The sequence below is a fragment of the Gigantopelta aegis genome, unplaced genomic scaffold (assembly GCF_016097555.1).
Source record: "Gigantopelta aegis isolate Gae_Host unplaced genomic scaffold, Gae_host_genome ctg1250_pilon_pilon, whole genome shotgun sequence".
In the NCBI taxonomy this organism is placed as follows: Eukaryota; Metazoa; Mollusca; class Gastropoda; order Neomphalida; family Peltospiridae; genus Gigantopelta; species Gigantopelta aegis.
This window is the reverse complement of record NW_024532763.1, coordinates 38,229-54,615: the sequence shown is the minus strand read 5'-3', so window position 1 is coordinate 54,615 and position 16,387 is coordinate 38,229. Positions and strand designations below refer to the sequence as shown.

The following is a 16,387-nucleotide window of genomic DNA, read 5'->3' as shown; positions in this document are numbered from 1 at the left end:
GGGAAGAACCTACAAATTTCATATCAGGAATTGTTAAAAACATCATAACAAAAAATATTGCATTATATAAATGAATTAAACAAAAAGGGAAATAAAATTTGTAACAATTGTTTACCTGAATGACTACTCTATATTAGGTAGAAAAAATGTCAAAAACACATGTGTTTTAAAGTGATTCTATTTATATTGTGTAAAGACTAGCAGCAATACTACTCCTAATAGATCTCTTCTGATCAATGTTGAGACTTCTTGCATGAGGCTAGCCAATCGTGGTCGCCTACTAGTCGGGCAGCTTTGCCAATATCGCGGCAAAGTTCATCAAGACGTTGAATACACTTGACTATCACACCTATGATATATGAATAACATGTCATAATCACATGATGTAGCTTGTAGTTAGACAACATACCTTCTAATACATCAGTCAACTCAATTATTTTGACAAATTCCTAAAATTAAAAGTTGCTTATAATCTAAAATATCAATTTAAGAGTCAAGTTTCATTCCCATACTCACAAGTTATAGGTCTCATTCCCATACTGATATGTATAAAAGTCTCATTCCTAATACCTTTACCTGTCCTTTGGCCCATTCATAAACAACTTCCACTAATCCAAACTTGAATTCTTTCTGATAGTCTTCTACTGACGTTTCTAATCGATATGCATTTCTACACGAGCTATCTCTTCAGCAATACTCAATATCATTTGTTTGCCCTGTTAGTATAGATTTCATAATTTCATACTTATACTACATGAACTCAGAACAGGTCTGAGACTGCCTCACTAGTTTGAGACTTACCTCAGTTAATCTTTCAGTATAGTTTGGTTCACTACATTTACTCTAAAATATAAAGAAAATTAAAATATGACAGTCATCGTCTAATACTATACCTGTTGAAATACCATACTGGATAGTAAAGCTGCCACTTCAGCCGGTTCAAATCCCTCCAGAGCGTTTCGAAACAAATAGTTCAGTGATCATTATCTCCTGAGTATGAATCTCACATGCTACACGACCTTTCAATTTTACTGTGCCATTTTCTTCACTGATATATTAAATGTTTCAAACCTGTCAACATGAAATAAATTGAAGATACTTTTAACAACAAATGATCTTACATCTAGTTTCTGGTAATATTCTGGTAACAACTGAAGACTGTTCTCTGACAACTTGTATCTCAGTACAGACAGCTGGTCTTGAAGGACAGCTTTAGTACGTGCCTTTTCAAACTACAATAAATACAATTATAACTGTCAATCTACATTATCACTATTCAAGACTTATCCATTCAAATATAGCACTCTTACATGTTCCAAGAATTGCGGACATTTAATACATGTATAACACAACAGGGGTCCCCTCAATTCTCTCCTTATCACTCTTCATCTCCACATAATCCAAACTGTTCATCGTTCAAGGTTGCTATTGGATCTAATAGTCCCAGATCCTTTATAGGTACCATCAGACAATTGTCTTAACATCTCAACTGTCTTAACTGTGTCTGGAATAGGAGATCTATCCCTAATGAATTAATATCATGTGATATAATACCACTATCACATGAGAGTCACATGACTGACTTGAATCGGGGGAGTTGCCTTTCCTTATAATCATTAATTATTCTTTTAGTATCCACTGATATTACATTCTTGGTTACAGCAATTATTATGTGACCTTGACCTCAGCAACAATGTGCCCGACCTCTCCTTCGGGTTTAAACATATTCGTCATGGCTTCAAAAGGGATCACATGATCAGGATCAAAATTGACCAATGAAGTTGCACCATTTTCAGACTCATCATCACGGTTACATAACATGAGTACTATGTAGGTGTGGTCATTGTTCTTTTTTGCATTTTCTTGTAAAATAATTCCTAGACCATACTTGTATTTATTTGTCCACATGACTATATCACATGACCAGGAGCAAGAGCTTTTTGAAAGTGTACATTTCCTAAGAGGCAACTCCTATATCACAAAAAGTATAGATCAATTTATCTGTCCATCCATCCATTCATACCTGCATTTTCTTCTTTAATTTCTGTAACTGATCACAAGACTGATAATACTGATCGATATCAGTGATACATACAGGACAATACAATCCATCTAATGATGACATTGTCTGTTGCAATGCTTCAAGTTTTTCTTGACGGTCATCTTGGTATTTTATAGAATCTAATTCGGCAAAACTTTTCTTCATAACATCTTCAACTCTAACAGAAATTTATTAAAAATGTTTACATTAAAAGGAGTTATTGTTTTATTTACCTCAATGTTGGCAGTCTCATAATGTTTAGTAACCATTGTGTACGTCAATCTAAACTGTGAAACCAATGTTGTTGGAATACCCTAAAACACAAATGTTACCATAGCAACAGAGTCATCAAAAACTAAACTGACCAGTATCATCTTGTGGAGTTCACTGGACTCTGGAATGTCAGCTTTGCAGAGAATAATAACAGTCCCTGTGGAGTCTTTGCCTCTTCTTCCGGCTCTTCCTGCCATTTGTATATACTCTCCTATAACATCGTTATCCACTAATCATGTGATGATCATGTGGTCACTGACCATGTATAGAGATCTCTCATTCGTACTCCATCGTGTTTTTCTCATAGAATCAAAGGCCACTGTTCTAGCCGGCATATTGACACCCATTGCAAATGTTTCCGTAGCAAATAATAACTAAAAGTAATTTTAAAATCAATACTGATAATTAAATATAAAATACTAAATAACAAGACTCACCCCTCTTTAGTGAAACTATGGGCTCTTGTAATTATAAATCATAGCAAAAATTTGAAGTCATTCAAAATTTGAAGTCAAAATACTCATTCTATTATTATTATTAACCTTACAATTCAAATTATATTACAATTTTTTTACATACCTTTACTAAACCTTGGCAAATAACATTTCCACAACCTAACAAAATGAGATCAAGTTTAAGCTAACCAGCTGTAATTAACTCATAGTCATAGTGTGTTAATATATACTAACTACCTTTTTATTAATATATCTCATACCTCTTTAATAATGGTAATATACCACATACCTCTTTAATAATTGGTAATCTACCACATACCTCTTTAATAATTGGTAATATCACATACCTCTTTAATAATTGGTAATATACCACATACCTCTTTAATAATTGGTAATATACCACATACCTCTTTAATAATTGGTAATATACCACATACCTCTTTAATAATTGGTAATATACCACTATGATGTACAGCAATACCACGTTTTAATAGATCTTTCATCCAAAGTCCCTAAAATTAAAACCAAGAGATAACAGCAATTACAAACATCAAATTAAGTACGTGTAATTATAATCAAAAAATGACTGCTAGATTTGTAAGTACCTGAGGTAGTTCTTTATCAGAACCTTTTAATATCGATATTGATTTTGAAAGAAAGAATTTATTTATGTTTTTCGTCACCGTCAGTTAAATCTAAGTTTGTTAGAGAATCAGCATTTTGATCACAACGAGCACGAGATAAAGTGAATGCTACTAATGGAAGTTGTCTTCTTTTTGTAACATGTAAATAAGAGAAAGCCAAATATTTTTTGTCTTGAGCTGGTCCTAGTTGAGATCTTCCTTTAGGACCAAACTTAGCAGCAGCTCCTTGTTTCTTCTCTTTCTTTCTTAGCATCTAAAGCCTGATGATATCTGTAGTATAGGAATGAAATTATCAGTATATCAGTAGTATAGGAATGGAATTATTAGTATATCAGTAGTATAGAAATGGAATTATCAAATTATCTGAGGTATAGGAATGAAATTATCAGTATATCAGTAGTATAGGAATGAAATTATCAAAATATCAGTAGTAAAGGAATGAAATTATCAATATATCAGTAGTATAGGAATGAAATTATCAGTATATATGTAGTCAGTAAACATCTATTGATATTGAGTATCTACAAATACTGATAAATGCTCAGTATGTATTAAATATGAAGGTATCAAGATCAATTTATGAAAACATGAGACTCTAATTCTTAAACTAAAATGAACAGCAAATTTACCCTTTCAAAATAAACTTTCTGTGCTCATTCTACAATCATAAACAATTGGTCTTGTGTTTGTTTACTGTTACCAGTATACAAAGTAGTGCTGCAATGGTACTGGTCTCTTACTGGTACTGATAACATATATGTTCTTTGTTTTGTCCGCTGTGGACAATATTAATCACATGTAAATTGCATGAATGTCACATGACTAAACTACTTACCCAACCCAATCAGCAAACTCCATTGCATTAGGTACTGTAGCTGATAATAGGATTAGATTGACATGCTCTGGTAACATAATGAGGACTTCCTCCCATACAACCCCTCTCTAAATGGATACATGGAATGAATAAATGGAGAGAGAGATAAATAGTTGAATGGATGAACAAATGTCAAATGGATGAATGAAAAATGGACAAAAGAGACAGCTGGACCAACAGATAAGATCAATGGATGATTGTTACCTCAGAATCATTGATATAGTGAACTTCATCAAAGATAACCCACTCAACATCACGTATCATATCAGATCCATGATACAACATTGAACTAGCAAAAAAACAAGGTTCTATCTCTTTCCCTCTCTCTTTCTCCTACCAGTAATATCTCTGTAGTCATAATGAGACAGGTGCCTCTTTGCGTATCTGAACATCTCCAGTCACCAATCCTATTTTGTCTTCCTCAAAAGTCAATCGAAAATCTCTAAACTTCTGGTTTGAAAGAGCTTTATAGGTGAAGTATAAATAGTCTATATAAAGAAAACATACTAGCATGTGATAAACATGTGACTGACTAACTTAGTCATGTGAGAAAGGAAAGAGCTATAGCATACTCTGTACTACCGTCTTTCCTGCTGAGGTGTGAGCAGCAACAAAGACACATTGTTGTGATTCTAATCTCAATATGGCTTGTTTCTGAAAAATATCTAACTCAAAATGGCCACTAAAGAAGACAATGAGATATGGAGACAGTTAGACATAAACACTGACTGAATGCGCCATATATGGTATCCTCTTGATGGAAAATCATCTACATTCTCTTGTAAATCAACTTTAATCGCCCATGTCTTTTTACCAACAGGGTTCTGAAAACACATCAGAATTTGATCCCTGGAGGGGACATATCTTCTACTAGTCCATCAATAGCACTGTCACTATCTTTGACCTAAAATATATTAATAGTTAAGTTTTGTATGGAAATATAATTATTATATTAGTACTGGATTGGAGTCTGATATGTTGGTGTGTGTCTGTCTTGGTCTGAAGTCCATTCCAATCCTAGTCCATTTCCAGAACCAGAAAGTAAGTCTTGGAGGGAGATTGTTAAGGCTGCACGGAGTCTAAGGAATCATAAAAGACACACATATTGTAGATTTAAAACTACCAGCTATTTGACAATGGGACTCATCAGGAAAGGTCATTCCCTCGCTGAATCCAGGAGGTACAGACAACAGAGATCTAATAATAAAAAGGAAATATTTTTAGCTAGTACCAGTTCAGTCATCAACCACCAGCAGCTGTATCTTCAACTAACTTTTGCTAAAATCAATGTTATCATCTGTAGATTGAAGTATATTTTTAACTGCGCCTTGGGCTCATCCAAACCACCTGCATTATTAAACATTTATATATTAGGCTCGTTCCCATTTTGCATGTGTTATGAGTGTGCAGATGTACCTGGCCAAAAAGGGAAATGGGTGGAGTCACCTTTAATGGATTGATCAAGTGGACTGGTGCCCTTTGAAGAGAGGTAGAGTTTTAGCTGTAAGTCCCACCTCATTGACTCAATCTGTATAGCATACAACATATAATTAGAGCATTATAGTACATTTTGGTATCTATACTTCTTTATAGCCTGATAATTTTCCAGTCTTTGGGTCTCGTTCCACAGCAATTTGTGTGTGGGGGGGACAAAGAGGAACAAAAAAATGACTCTGGCTTAGGTACCCTCGGCCAGAACCTATCAAAATATCATAAGTGGAGGTTCTGGTACATATTCAAATATTCCATAATAAACAGTATATTTTAATATTTACTACTTATTACAGCTGGTTAATGCACTACATTACTGCATGAGATGTATGCAGTTGTACTACTACTATATAGTGATATAGATGTACCCACTTTGGGCTGCTGCGAAAATTATTTGGAATTGAGAGATTTTGAGGAGATAAGAGGAACCCCTCCATTTCATTTTGGGAAGAGGGAAAGGGAGGCAATGGAATTGACATGAGCCTGTATAAGTCAGAGAAAATATTATATTATTAATACTAAACCACCTTTAGCCACACCCAGTGAATTCAGTTCAGTTTACTTAGTGGAAGGTAGATTTCTTCTTTAATCGTTTGTCAATAGATATACATTCTAAACCTTGTGTTGTACTAAATCTCTAACTACGTATTCTCTATCTCTTTTAGGACACCAGTTCAACAATGGCTTCAGTCCAAGCACAGATTCAACAAGACTGGAATAACAGAGAATTTATTGAAACTCATTACAACCAGTATAAAAAAAGATCACAGAGTTTTGAATGCATTGAATCTCTCAGCACGATCCCGTCTTGCTACATTGAATGAGAAACTGAGTACCTAGAGCGACAGGTGGATTTATATAGAAGCTAGAGTGAATAAACTATGAACAGAAATAATGATCATTGTGTCTTTTATAACCTTGCTTATATTAAATTTTAGTTAATCATTACTGTTATAACTACAAGTACTGTTATAAACATGATATCTTTAATACTAAATTGATGAATACAGAATACTTTAACTGACCACAGCACTTAACAGTATTAATTATGAGGTGTTCAATATATTAGATGTAGATAACTCACTCACAACAAAACAAACGATACACAAAAAAAATACTAAGTTTGAAAAAGAACAAGGTTCGTTTCCTGCCAAAGGCCATCTTGTCCTCTCCTAGATGACACAAGCTGGAAACATTTGTAACTGGAATGAGTCTAGTTACCAGACGGTGACTCAAAAAACAATTATTTGAAGATTTAAATTTATTTAAAAATTAAATATAAAAAAGTTTTCAAACTGTTATGACAAAATTATTCAAAGTAATTTTTTGCGAAGACAAGTAAAAAATGAACACGCACACAAAAACAATCCAACCTAACTGAAACTGTAGGTCATATTAGGAGTGAAAATGAAATGCATTTATAATAATTATAATACTTCTGTGTACCAATGATTTTATTTTTACTTAAAATAATATTAATTAAATTTTGATGTATATTTTATAACTTAAAAATAACACTCACATTATATCACAAGTCCAGCTTAAAAATTATGTGTGTGTGTGCATGTGTGTGTGTGTGTTCAACATAACATCACCAATACATAGACATAATGGGGAAGAAAGGGATCTCTTTCAAGAAATATAACACTTCACTCTCTGACTGACAAAAAACTATACTTATATATTTTGTTCCTAGTAAAGGGGTCTTATTTTTCTGATAACAATTAATAACATACAGTACATGTCATGCTGTATCACTGATATGGGTCAACATGATCAACAGCGGAGGGGAGAAATGAAAAGACATAAGTACGGTTGTTTAGAAGGGGTTGTTTGGAGCCAGATGAATATGGTGTTAAGTCGTGAGTAAAGTATGAATGATAGTAATCTCCACCAGGCTATAAGGGGGGGGGGGGGGGGGGGGGGGGGGGGGGGGGGGGGGGGGGGGGGAAGATTATAACATGAAAAACAGAGGGTATTGTCTCTATTCACTTCAATATTGTCCATTATATACCCATTACATACATTGTACCTATTATACCCATTATATAGATACTTATACATTGTACTTGGATATCGATCAGGGTCTTTACTTCACAGTATATGCCTACAAGAGCTCAAGATATGCCTACAAAGACTGGAGAAAAATCTTTCTTTCAATGAAATGACATAATACATTGAAATCGATCTGTACTAGTCTGTTCAGTGATGTAACGCGCAAACATGAGGGAGGTTGTGATCAAGATACATGTACATGTTTGTCATTCTCCCTGTTGATGTTTGTAGTGTCAAGAGCTGCATCAATTTCATCTAGAAAAAAAAATGGAGCTGGTTGAAAAACTAGAGAGAGAGGGGGGGGGAGGGGGGGAGAGGAGAGAGAGGAGAGAGAGAGAGAAAAAGAAAGAGAGGAGATTATATAGTTACAGTATCTAATTTTTATACCTGTGTATAGAAAACAGTAGAGCCAATGCTGCCACTGTTTTTCTCCACCAGATAAATTATCCATCGGACGAAAACTAATCATTTACCATCACATCATTGATAATTCCATACTACTTTACAATTATCTTACCTTTTACCAGGAGCAATACAATTAATAACTAATACCATCAAGATAGGGTCCTATAATTAATATACATAATACATTAATTATTATGTAATTGCATACTTCAGCCATTCTCAGCTCCTAAGAAAGCTTGCGGCACTTGAAATTATTAGAGAGTTTCTATACATAAAGAAAATGAGCTAAAATTAAATTGATATTTGCTGTACTCACTTTGTATATGTCATCAATACTGTGGAGCCATGATCAAATGCTCGAATAAAGTCATCATATCTAGTGAGAATAGAACACAATTGTGATCTAGTTAGAGAATATAGTCGCACCTTTTCTTTTTGATTCTTGCAAAATCTGTTTTAGTTTTTAGAGCCATGAGTCTCGATGTTCAAAAGCAGCAGCAGTTTGTTGCAATCGTGCTTCAACATAATCTAATCTAAAGAAAATACATTACTATATATAAACTAACACATTTACGGTATAATATATAGCACAATGTTAGCTCTTAAAAACTATAGCATGATCCACATGAATGAAGTACGATATACTCAATGTGGCATTAAACAGTACATATAATATGAGGATAGTCCCCTTACTTGTCTAGTGCTCTATATTTGGAGTGTAATACGTTGCAAGTTAGTTTGTAATCGAAACAACTTGAGCATTGAGGTCTGAGCTGTGCTCTGTGATCTGGTCAACTTGTGTTATCTAAGAGAGATACATTAATTTGCTTGTTAGAGTGGGGTGTATAACTCACTGTTTTGTAGCCTTCTCTAAATCAATGTAGTCTATGAAATCCTAGACTCTCTCTCATATAGTAATTGGGCACCCTGAAAAATACATGATAATAATACATGTAATTATAATGTACATGTACCTGTGTTGTCATGCTGTCAACATCCATCATAGCAATAGAGGAACTAGTCTCACCACTTTGAGTAGTGATCCTCCCTAAGAGGAGAGTACAAACCAATACAAATTATAACATAATATTCGCACTACCTCAATATCTCAATATCTCCATTGCACCCCCCCCCCCCCCCCCCCCCCCCCCCCTTTGTCAGCAATTGGAATCTGAATATTTTTCCATCTAAAGAAGACCACAACATAAAATATATATTATCAATGTTAATGTACTTTGCAGGCTTTCAACAGACTATGACGATCTGATTTCTTCTGATCTAATTCGCTCGTCTCCTAATATTGAAGACAAACTATTACAATCACTAAACTGTATTATAAGTACCATAGCATTGATCTGTCTGTTGTATAGTTATAAACAACAACTCCTTAGTAAACCAAACAAAAACCAATAAAAACTAATGTTAGCTAACATCTTTTTTTGTTAACTCTTTAACCTCAACATCCTAAAAATAAAAGAATTATACTATCATATTACTGTAGTTTAATGTAAGTACTTGGTCATATTCAATTCGTTGTACAGATAATTTTTGAGTTCTTAGTTCCTCAATCTCAGCTTCAATGAACTCAATAGCCTAACAACAATACACATCATAAAATACATATGCATGCATAGTATATGTACATGTATTAATGTTACATGGACATGTAGTTGATACATGACATAGAAGTACTTTTAAGAGGTTATCTCTTGTTTCTGTAGAGAGGCAATTGGAGTCCCTCGTCAGTTGCAATACTTGTAAGAATTTTCTGTACAATAGCTACATAATAATATGGTACGTGTTAAATGGTAATCTAGTTAACTCCATATTATATAGTACATATTACATGTAATCCCGTTACTACCATATTTATATAGTACATATTATATGTAATCTAGTTACTCCCATATTAATATATAGTAAATATTACATGTAATCTAGTTACTCCATATTTATATAGTACATATTACATGTAATCTAGTTACTCCATATTTATATAGTACATATTACATGTAATCTAGTTACTCCATATTTTATTAGTACATATACATGTATCTAGGTTACTCCATTTTATATAGTACATATTATATGTAATCTAGTTACTCATATTATATAGTACATATACATGTAATCTAGTTACCTCCATATTTATATAGTACATATTACTGTAATCTAGTTACTCCATATTTATATAGTACATATTATATGTAATCTAGTTACTCTGTATACCTTTTAGTATCACGTCGTCTTTCATAATCTAGTTGGTTCTCGAGTCTGAGATTTGATTCTCCATACTCCAATTTCTTTTGTTTTGTTGTTGTTGACTACGAAGTTGTTCTTCCTTCATATCCCTGAAATAAACACAATACAGACTTTAGAAGTCAGATATTGTCATAATTACCTAATGTTTGATATTTTGATACGTTCTACAAAAGTCTTTAAAAATCTAAAAAATGGTTTGTAAGTAATGTGAATATAAATATATATGTATACAATTTGTTACCTGATCTTCCACTTTGCTAATTTTTGAGTTAAGGACTGTTTATTTTGGTTTCTCGTTTGTCAATAGATGCTTGAATATTGACCATTCTAGGCTGGGTATATTAATAAGATAATAATAACAGTAGTAATTAAAGGGGCTTACCTCAATAGGCTGTAATTCTGTCCTAATATGTTCCAGTTCTCTACTCTGTCTTTGGGACAACAAATTAGACTATATAATATTGTTTAATTGACTAAAACTCTCAGTAGTTCACTTACAAGTATGTCATAGTCTTTCTTGGAGTAGTTCAGTCGAGATTCTAGTCCCCCATCTTTGAGACTGTCATACCTTGGAGTTATGAGTTTACGTCGAACAACTACCAGTTCCTGTATCTCTTCAAGATAGCGATCTTTTTGTAGTCGTAGTCTTCCACGTGCTATAGTGTTAACAAAGACTGATATCATTGTATTGTATAACAATACTTATCATCCCATCTTTTAGCTTTGCTTTAATATTACTTAGCTCCACCTGAAATAATACCTGACTTCTGAAACAGAGTCCCATCCAAAGAGACAGTCTACAGTAAAGAGAGATTATAATATTATTGGTGTAAACATAATGTGCACCTTTCTTTCTTCTGGTGTGAACCGAAGGGGCTACTCTCCTATGCTTCTTCTGTAGATGTTCACAGCACAGGGAGTTACACAAGCAAAAGTTAAAGCTGGTTTAACAGTGGTTCAAACTTTAATAATGTCAATAACTAGTTTTTGGTCTGAACCACACTAGATTCCTGGAGGGAAGAGAGAGTATGCCCATTGAAGTACAAACCCATATTTATACCGCAAGGCTTCCATTTGTTGGCTTAGCTTCAATTACTATCCAAAAGGGGAAGAAACCACAAGGCTCTCAACGTACAACAATAGTCACCATCATATTTACCTGTCCATTTAGAACCTGTTCTTTGATGTATGTATTACAGTCCTTGCAGTTTTTCTCATGGTTAAAAAATAGAATCCATATTTCTACCCATCACTTTCGTAATGGCTACACTGTATCTTTCGATGGACAGGTTCACAAAGATCAATCGACGACCATGAAACACCAGGATAATAAAGTCTCTTCAAGGTTCTCAAGTAGTTCCAGTTTTCTCTGAGTCCGATGTTCTCATGAGTATCACACTACCGTAGCATATAATGTTTTATCAGTAAAACATGTGCCACATGTACCTTGGCATCTCTGATTTTAGTATGAATTCCTCCCAATGCTTCATTGAAGTTCTTTGATAACGGAGATCAGATCGAGTTATTTCATCATATAGTTTTCATGATCATTTTTAACTTCAATGATGTTCTGAGCTTGTTCTAAGGAAAGGGGACAATAAACTATCAAATAAAATACATTATTATTATTATTTTACTTTATGTAAGACTCCGTTCTTTTAATCTCTGTCTATGCGGTGAGAGTTGGTTTGAAGTGTTTGTTCACGTGTCTCTACATTCTTTCTTTTTTCATTTTGTCGTGTTCAAGATCTGGCTCATCGTACGTTGTTCATGTCCGACCTGTAGATGGTTACAAAATGTACAGGTGCAATAATACATGTACATGGTATGTACATGTAAAAGATAGTATATGTATTATATTAGAATAGATGATGTCATCATACCCTTTCCAATTGCTGTGGCTATTGGACGCAGATTGTTTTGCCAGCAATATCTTTATAGTTACTAGATACTCAGCAACCTATAATAGTCCATTAGTACAATATTAATATTAGAGAGAGTTGACCTCATCATCCTTGATTGTATACCCGTGCGTTCATTTGGAAGCAGCAAATTTTGAACATTGAAAAGTTCAAAAGCTTCATTTACTTTCTCTCATCAGCTCTCTTCTAGAGATTTACCATGGCAACCAAATATCTTTAATAGTCTTGTTATAATATACTTACCTTTTCTTGTAGTTTGTCAGAGTGGTTTCTCCTTAGCCTTGGATAGTGTCTTTCTAAAGAAAATAACAACGTTAATTATAATTCAAAGGAAAGTATTCGGTACGAAAATGTAACTATTATTTTCAACAACTCTTTAATTCTGAGATTCCAATCTTTTGATACCAGGAGAAGTCTCCTCTTTAGAATTTGATGATAACGTGGGTTTTTTTTTCCCACTTTTGAATTCATTTCAACTTCTTTCTCTCATCATTCTTTTATAATGAGTTGATTTGGCTCTAGTCCATCGAGCCGACTCTTGACGTATTGGAGACTTCAAGGCGGGTCCTCCAGTTTTCGGAGATTACGAAATCTACAACAATGATATCAAACTTTACCATCTAGGAATTTATTTTATTTAATATCTTTATCAACGACTGCTTTCTGCATAGACTTCATTTCTTCTGCTCAATTTTTCAATCTGCTGCTCATATGAATCTAATTAAACAATTGATCCTCAACTTGGGCCCTCAAACTACACAAACAACAACACTATAATAGATAAGTCGCATGGGGGGTAAAGTGAGAGAAAAAGTTCAAAAAAAACTTACCAATTCTAATGTGTTAGTGGTTCTTGGGGGGAATTTGTGCAGCTTCTTCCTTTTCTGATCGAGCTCGTTTTTCTTCTCTAATGATTATGAGGGCGAAACAGTGATAGTGTATTAGACCAATAGAAAAATACCATGGTTGTATACAATATACATGTAGCACAATCAATTGATAAGGGGGGAAAAGATAACACAATTCCAATGGTACACATACATTGGAGTATACATGTAAGTTGTGAACTTAAAAGAATTTTTAAGTGATTTCCCTTCTCTTGGTAATTGGTAGCGGAAGAGCTTGTCTCCTCTTGAGCTTTCACCATGGCTGGTTTTCTTCTCTTCGTACTCATCCGCCATATTCCTTTGTTTTTTTTTCGCTCTGGAAAAAATATTACCCAAAAAAAACACCGAAAATACTATAATACCTAACATGAAATTCTTCAAACCACTGAATTACGGAGATATATCTTTAGGTGTAATAAGATCATGCAAGGAGAGACTCAACTAGGCCACATCCCCTATTATACCATAGAACTGAATATATAATAAATTGGTTACTTTCATTCGTCCGTACGGGAACCATAGAAAAATTCTTTGATTTAATACAGAGCTCAATCTGTTCTAGGGAAAATTCATATTTGCCTACTGCACTCTTTACCTAGTAATAATCAATGGTCATATATCATCTAGCATGTGAAACAGTTATTGAGGTAAATTACTTTGTCATTAAATTCTATAGAACATTTCCCAAAATAGGACACTCTTCTGTTCGATTTATTGCTCAACAATACTATATAAAATAAAGACTATTATAAGGCGATGACTAAACCATATGACAATGTTATAAATAAATCAAGATGGACAGGCAGAAACGGCAGCTATTAAAAGAAATGGGGGATCGGGATCGATTAGTGACATGTATTCACGGTTCTGGGGATCAAAAAATGGGGAAGAAAGAGGATTGTCTCTGGGGTAGATATACCATTCCTTTCTATTTATAAACGATGCTGGAAACGAGCTGTGGCTGCTATGGGTTTAGAAATGGGTGCTCTCCATGGATCAACTCCTAAATTTCACAGAACAAAAAAAAGGAAGCATCGAGAAGGGTAGGAAAAAATAACACTAATAATTAATTAAATACTTTTAAACTTTTGGAATGCGAAGGTTTTTCTCTTGTCTGATTCGCCGACTAATACAAAGCTAATAGGCCTCGCATGAGATGGGACTTGGCCTCGTAAAAATAGTAGGATAATACAATCGCATCTCTTACCTGCTCCATTAGGTCCTATAGATAGCTGTGAACTTTCTAAAAGGGACCTCTTAACTTGCAGGACCCTTATAGAGGGTTAAAGAAGTCAGTCTAAACTCCAACCATCTGAAATAAAGGGAAGAAAACCAGCATGGTGTTCGTCTTAGGACAGAACAGATCGTCTACAGAGTTCACAAAGGAAGCATAATGGTATGATCAACAAACTATGCTCAACACCTAAAAACAAGAACAAGAGTTCTTGCAACCAATCAGGACTAGTTCTATTGCAGCTGCTAAAGTCAACGTTCTTTCATTTCCGCCAATATGTTTTCAACTTAAAGCCCATTTTTGGAAACCAATGTCCGAACAAAAAAACGGAAACAAATAATACTGAAATTTCTATAGCTGTTTTCTAAAATTATTCTTTAAATACTTCAACAAACAATTCATATATACCTGTGTTAGATTGTGTTTGCATTCGTTGCTAAAAAAAAAGTGACAGAAAAAAAAAGAAATTTATGAAAAAATGGAAATGCCACAAATTAAACTCAATTCCGTAAACTATGGCTTCAACCTAATGAAAGATAACCAGTGTAGTTACCATGGAAATAAACAATGATCCCCGAAGGGGCACTACATACAAAGATGGAGTTAATCACCATGACAGAGCTCACAGCATCGGGCTAATATGAGAATAGTGTCTGGTAATTTTCTGTTGATGTGGAAAACATTCTCAAAGAACAAAATGGCAGGAGCAAAATGATATGAAAACACTCTTTGAAAGTAAGAAAGTGAAGATATATTGTCAAAACAATTAAAGTTTATCTCTCCAGAACTCCCAGGAACAGTTCCCAAAGAGATTAGGGTTCATTAAGATGGGTAAGTCACAATATGTCAATTGCATTAAATATGAATATCGATACCAATCCTTTTTTAGATTGGGACCCATCACAAAAAAGTCACAAGAGTGGATTGGTTTGATGCATGGAAAACAACAGTAAGTGATGACGGCAACTTATTCTGCAACTATGTTATCTGATTCTTTCTTTGTTATAGAAATAAACTACCGCAATCATTGAAAAATTAGCTCCCAGACTTTGCAAGCATTCTACAGATCATGTGAGATATGATACACAGCTGACCACTGAATATCCATATCCATTACTCATATAATAATAATAAGTTCATCCATAATGCATTATTATCCATCTATCATGCCCAATTCAATTATCATTCAATAATACATTTTGTCCATTTGAACTAAACCAGATATATCAGTACTGTGGCATTTATTTAGTGACAGATATTGCTTTTTATGGGAGATAGCACCAACATTCAACAGGCTTTTATCCGTGCTAATATAACCATACGACAGAACCACTGAAAGTAAAACAATATATATAACTAGTTTGCACTATAATTATTACTGGTGTATCTATAGGATGGCCCACAAGATTTAACTAATGACACACAATACAAAGTAGGTACCTATATATATGGCATGGTCCTATGATATTGTGTGCATTCTGATTCTGTATCTTTAGCCTTACTACCAATCAGCTGAGAGTCGAAAATTCAGCACATTTCGTAGTCAAAAGAGGTATTTGTTTTGTAGAAAGATTTTATTAGTAACTGTCCTCATTTATAGAGCAAAGGAGGGTACTCTGATGACACCTGAACAAATGATACTGAAGTTAGGAATACTCAATTGAAAGTAAAGATTTGATATTGCTGTGATATATGTAACTTAAGACTATACACTATAGACTGTTCCTGAAGGAAGAAGGCTCAAAATATCAGTAAGAAATAAATACCCTTTAAAAGTACATATATACAAATATAAATAATTCCTTTTTTGAAGGATTTTTCAAGAACTCGTTGATAGCAAGTAA

At 33.9% G+C, this 16,387-nt stretch overlaps 1 pseudogene; it reads right to left on the bottom strand.

The window, feature by feature from the left end:
• Positions 1-177: 177 nt before the first annotated feature.
• LOC121391037 lies at positions 178-13,603 on the bottom strand (annotated as a pseudogene).
• Between the last annotated feature and the right edge of the window lie 2,784 nt (positions 13,604-16,387).